This window comes from Anomalospiza imberbis, chromosome 5 (assembly GCF_031753505.1).
Source record: "Anomalospiza imberbis isolate Cuckoo-Finch-1a 21T00152 chromosome 5, ASM3175350v1, whole genome shotgun sequence".
Taxonomy (NCBI): Eukaryota; Metazoa; Chordata; class Aves; order Passeriformes; family Viduidae; genus Anomalospiza; species Anomalospiza imberbis.
Window position 1 is genome coordinate 60,890,140 of NC_089685.1, and position 6,079 is coordinate 60,896,218.

The 6,079-nt window shown below is 49.9% G+C and overlaps 1 long non-coding RNA gene across 2 annotated transcripts; it reads left to right on the forward strand.

Moving 5' to 3' along the window:
- LOC137474571 (uncharacterized) lies at window positions 1-3,566 on the forward strand. Of its 2 annotated transcripts, XR_010999410.1 has the most exons (3): window positions 1-336; window positions 423-536; window positions 1,519-3,566. It is a non-coding gene; the product is annotated as an uncharacterized lncRNA (long non-coding RNA). The 2 variants fall into 2 exon arrangements; XR_010999409.1 differs by having other exon boundaries at window positions 423-3,566.
- Window positions 3,567-6,079: the final 2,513 nt, after the last annotated feature.

Below are 6,079 nucleotides of genomic sequence, written 5' to 3' on the forward strand. Positions count from 1 at the left end.
AAAAAGGACAAAGCTTCAACTCAATGTTTCCAGATACTCTGATACTAAATTATGCAATTGCATGAAGTTACTTGAAAGGGACTTTGTATGAATGGCTTTAGGCTTAAGACTCACGTAAAATCAGTGCCATCACAAAGTCATTGGGAGGAGCAAAAGGAAGTCTGTAAAACAGGAGAGTTTGGAGGAGGAGACAAGCCACTCCTAGCTGACAGGACAAATAGCTGCAAATAACTTCACCCACCACTAACCAGTCTTTCACAGCAAAACATCCAAGGAAGAGACAAGATATGATGAGCCATGAAGAGAAATTCACTCACTTCTAACCTGCCTCTTGAGGTGACTGACTTGTCTATGTTAATTTCAAGTAACCTGGACAGAGACACAGCTACATTACTGCTGCTGAGGACGTATCTGTGTTGGAGATGACCAGGCAGCTGCAGGCTCCCAAGCAATCAGCTCAGCAGCCTCCAACAGCATCCATGTCATGTTCTGCAGCCTGAGGAGGGGACACTGGGCTGGCAAGGTCAGCTTTTAAGGTATTATTTCATCTCATCTCATCTCCTTGAAGCCTCACTGCTGCACTACGTAATATGCTGCAGTCATTTTCTTTGCTGAATCAGAGGGATTTTTTTTTTTACTAGCGAGTTAATCGGGGGCCTCATGTACAAAATACCCAGGCAGAGATGGACTTTGGGGCTAGACACAAAAAATGTGAGGCTGCGACACCAACTCTCTATGCTCTTGGTCACTCTTCATATTACACAACATCTTCAAATACCTGATCCTCTCAGTATCATCAGACTCCCAGGCACTGTGACTGTAAGATAATAATAGCAACATTCCCATCCTTTCAATACAGAGACAGACTTGAGGGTGGGGAGACAAATATCCAGGTACTGTATGGGTTAATACTGCAGGTAGAATGTCAGTTATTTCCCTTTCCAGGTTCCTGTGAATTATGCCCCTCAGGGGCTATAAAGACCTGGTCAAACCCAGATACAGCACAGTTCCTGAGCAGCTTGCCTATACACTGTATTTTACCCGGACACAGCTTGCTCTGTTGCCTCCTCAGACATGTTACTTACACCATCAGAAACAAAAAACCCCATGGAGGTCGACCTGATTTTTAAAGAGAGAGAACCTGGCTATGAGCAAGTACTCCAGCCCCCACCTCTTCTTAGAAGAGAGAGACTCTGCGGTGAGACTCCTGGAGGGTGATTGCAACTCACGGCTTTATCTGGCAGAATTTCACTTCCAAAACTTTCCTGAGGAATTGCTGCTCTGAAAACAAGTCCAGTTACTCTCCCCAAAAATGGTCCATACAGGGAAAAAAATTAAAAAGTAAAAAAAAAAAAAAAAAAACCACCCAGAAAAAAATGGGGGAGAGGAAAAAGAAGAAAAAAAAATACCCCAAATCCCTTACTACAAGGGTGTTTTCAGTTCAAGCACTGTAATATTTTACAGTTGTTTTAGCTTAGTGTTTCGATCCATCTTATCACAGTGTCAAACTGCTTTCAGAGTCCCAAGCATTCTGGTGGGGTGTGATGTCTTGACAGGAAACCGCTCTTCCACCACAAGAAAGCAAACCCCAGTGAGTCTGGGAAGAAGCAAGAACAGCACACAACAGACACAGCACTCCAAGCGAACAGCTGGGCAAGCCAGCACACAAAATTCCAACCCAGTGCTATTCTCTACAGCACCTCAAATTTCCAGAGCCTTGACAAGCACAATCAATCACAAATTCTGAAGCAGAGAGGAGCTTCTGCCCCCAGCCAGGGCTGTTCAATAACACCCAGCTGCTTTGTTACACAGGCAGCCAGCAGCAGGTGTGTGCTAGAAAACTCGACTGTACAAAGGTTAAATGCAATTTCTCTCTAAGGCTGTGCTATCCTCTTCATATTGTAGACAGACCAACCTGTACATTCACTGCTGCTTTCCTTGGTTTCCTCAATTTTAGGCTGGAAACACTGAGAAAATGAGTCATAGCAATGGCACTTCAAAATCAGCAAGTCTGACTTGAAACTCCGTGTTTTACTTCAAACTTATTCAATACAACATTGGGCTCTTGAAGCAGCTAGAACCTAAACAACAAACATCTCCTGAGGAATTCACTGCTACCAGACACTGCTGCAAGAGTGCAAAGATAATCCTTAGAGCTGCTGGAAAATGAAACAGGCACTTCTGCTAGAAGGAACAGGTAACAATTTATCTCCCTCAATGTAAACACAAGCCAATTAAAAACGAAACCAAAACAGGAAGGGAGAAGGAATGAATGGTAAGTTCCTCACATGGAAATTAAAAGGTTGTCATCTTACACCAAAACATGATTATTAGATGTTTTAGTTAATGCAGCATTAGAACTGGGTAGAAAAAGGGACTACCCTTTTTGAGGGGGAAGGAGGCGTTTTAAAAGTTATTTTGTGCTAGGAAACAAACCCACCCACCCACCCTTCCTTTATCCATGAGAAGAAAAGAACCCTAATCCCACAACTGCAAAAGCTCACCTCCCAGCCTGCTACCAGCAAACAGGCAAAGAAGCTGACAGAGAACAAGGCAGATTTCTAGTTGGATTCTGTCAAATGGTTAGAGACCAGACAGCTCAGAATGTTTTTGTTATGCCAAACCAGCCAGTCACACTGAATTTCACTTTCTGACCAGTTTATCTAATAACCTTCCCCTTTTGACTGCCACGTGTCCTAAGAAGACAGACAAATGAAGTCCAAAAGGTGCCCAGTGGTTGGGAGTGGTTGGCTCATCCCCTTGCTCCACGTCTCCAAAACACAACCTGTTCAGTGCTCTGAACTGATTGTAGAGACCTGAGCAGATCACAAAGAAAAACATCTGCCCGCACCACCAAGCTGGTCAGAAACGCTGACTTCACTAGTAAAGCTTCCCAATCATTTTGCAGCAAGACCAAATCACTCCTGCTCCAGGTGCACAGGCACCCACCTGCTGCTTCCATGCCACCTAGGGTTTCCAGCACTACTGTAACAATGACGGTATTAAGGACCTAAAAACCTAGACCAGAGCAGCTTTGAAGTCCATTTTCTTGGGGACAATGGTGAAAAGAAAGCCTGAAGAAGGCCTTTCTGAGATACCTCCACCATAAGAAAAGCTCTGGCAAAACCTCTATTGTTTACCAACATCCTAAAAGGCATGAGAGTTTTTTGGGTTTTTTTTCGCCAACAGTATCACACAAATACAAATCTTTAGTATTAGAAACCTGACTAACACGAACATTTCTAGAGAAATCTGTGTTCCCTTTTAGAGAGGCTGCTAAGCTCTTAGACCAAAGGGTAACGTCTAGCAACACAAGTTCAAAGGCACAGTTAACTGCTGTATTAAAAGAGCCTAGTCTTTGTTAGTGGGATGTATGCTCTATTACATTTTCATTGATTGTTTTCTTTTTTCTGCAGGATAGGAATGCCATTTCTATTCACCCTATTAGCCTTTGCTCTATTATTGATCAATGTCTTCTATTTTTATCTTTAACAGAGGTAAACAGTCTTCTCTCTGGAGAAACCTGTCTTTATGTCTTCAATAATTACTCCTGTTCAAGCTCCTTACATGGCAAAAACAATTTCAAACTTCTGTAAGCAGGAGCCATCTTCACTATTTCCCACTCCTCCTCCTCCGCCCACTCTTGACAGCTTCAGAGTGTTCCAGGCAGCTTTCATAGGGCTGTCCCCGAAATCACTCTAGTCCCTTTCCACAATTCATCAGAACTCAGTCACGCACACATTCTTCCAAAGCCCTCCTTCTACTATACGCTGCAGCTGCCCAGGCTGAATTTAGCCCTTACAGAGCAATTGAGATTTCGAGACACCACGACCATCTGAACAAGACCCACCACAACTCACCTACAGCGCAAGAGAACGCAGGCACAGTAACAGCCTCCTTGCACACCTACTACACCAGCACATGCACGAGGCGTCTGTCAGTCCATCCAGTCCGAACCAAAGGAAACGCAGCAAACACAAACCTGGTGCCCACCACGTTACTGCAGTCCACTGAGCCCCCAGCCCACCCAGGAGCAGACACACCCGTGCAGACGGTGACACCCACCCAACGGCACCAAAGAGCGTGACAGCACTGGGGAACGAGGGGGCTGTGCTGGTGCGTGTGCATGCACAGGGAGAGCGGAACAGCTGCAGCAAGGACAGGTTTCGGGGAAGGAGAGGAAGGAATTGGGTGGGCTGCACCGGGGGTGGGGGCTGCACGGGGAGGCTGTGGGTAGACACGGGGGTGGGCGGTGTGTGCGTTGGTATGGAGGCCATGCGGGAGGAATGTGCGCGGAGGGGGAATGGCGGGGGCAGCCCTGAGGAGAAGGGGGCGCACACCGCGGGGGGAAACGGGGCGGAGGGCTGAGCGGGGACGGGGGGAGTGGCGCGGGTCACGCCGGGGAACGGGAGGAGGAATGGCGGGGGAGCGGGAATAGCGACCACACCGGGCCGACGCGGGGCGCAAGGTGAGTTCGTGGGCGCCTCAACGAGCCACCCCCGCGCCAGCGCGGCCCCTCCGGCCCGGCCCGCGCGCCCGTAGCCGCCCCCGCCACGTCTTACCATGCGGCGGGCGGGCGCGGCCCAGCCCGGTGGGGCGAGGAGGGGTCGGGTCGGGCCCTGCCCGCTGCCCCGCGGGCGGCGCCGGCACCGGCGCGGGGGCGCGGAGGCCTCAGGAGCCCATGGCGACGCCGGGCCCGGCCCGGCCCAGCCCTCCCTCCGCGCCTGCGCACGGCACCGCGCGCCCCGCCCACTGCCCGCGAGGGGGGGAAACAGGGTGACGTCACCGCTCCTCTCTTAAAGGGGCAGCGCCGCCGGGACGGGTGACGCGGCGGCTGTCCGCAGCGCCGGGCGGAGGCACGCGCTTACCGGAGCCGGGCACACGGGCGGCCCCGCAGCTCTGCTCGCCCGCCCGCCCGGCTAAAGGCAGTGCTGGCCTCAGGAAGAGCCTCCCCCAGGCAGATTTCCCCCAAACCCCGAGTGAAACAAACACACGGAGAGGTGTTGGAAAGCAAAGCCGTGCCTCTACTCAAGTCTGAACAAGGCACTCTAAAAATAAAAAAAAAAAAACCACAAAAGCCGAACGAAGAAAGCAAACGCACCACAGCCTAGAACGTTTAATAGGACTGTTAGCAAAAGGAGGCTACATCCTACCCGCCATAGGGTTGATGATTTTCTCCTTTTCTCCGGCTGCACTAGAAGTCCCCTTGCCCATCTTGAATCAATCTGGAGCTGCTACCGCACATGCCCCAAAATGGCAGCGTACTCCCGTTGTGTCCCAGGCCAGAGCTCCTGCCCCAAAGACCCCCATAGCCCCTGGACCCTGCCAGATCACAGCTCTGCTGCCTCCACCGCGCCGCAGAGATGGCGGTGTTGTCTTATACGCAGGAAACGTTCCCCTTTCTCACAGAAAACAGGATTTACAACAGAAAAAGTCCAGTTTCATTCTGATCCAGCAAAAGCACACTCGAAATGGAGGCAGGGCAAACGCAGGATAGCGGTAACTGCAGAATACCCCACAGCGCTGGATAGTTCCCATACCCCTTCTTCTTGCCATCCCTTCTACACTCATCCCTGGAGCTGGAAGACCCATGCAGCAGGGAAACAAAGGAACAGCTCTTCCTGGGCAGCTGGCAGAGAATAGGCTCGGAAAGAATTTGCTAAGTCACCAAGATCCACCATTTACTCTCAGTAGGTGTTTCTGAAAATAAGTTTCAAGGGTTTGACAGAGCCTGGAAGAAATAGGCCTCTCATCAGGATAATGCAGGGATGTGTAACTACAGGAGCAGCAATTTAGAAATAAATCAGTATTAAAATGTAGTATTTTACTGCCAGACTGGCCAGACAACCAAAGGAGGAGAAACCCAAACAAAGCACACCACCGCACACACTAAAGCAGCAGGTGCCACGTCACTGAGTTCGGTCTGTTTGCATCAGGCACTGTGCTGTTGTCAAGTGCTCCGTGCCCCTCTCCTTCAGGACTTAAGTTTGAAGAAACAAAAACCACAAAATCCAGGGTCCACCTCTGTTGAAGTCAGCGCGCACCCAAAGCCAAGGGCGTGGAAAGGCCCATCCCTCTC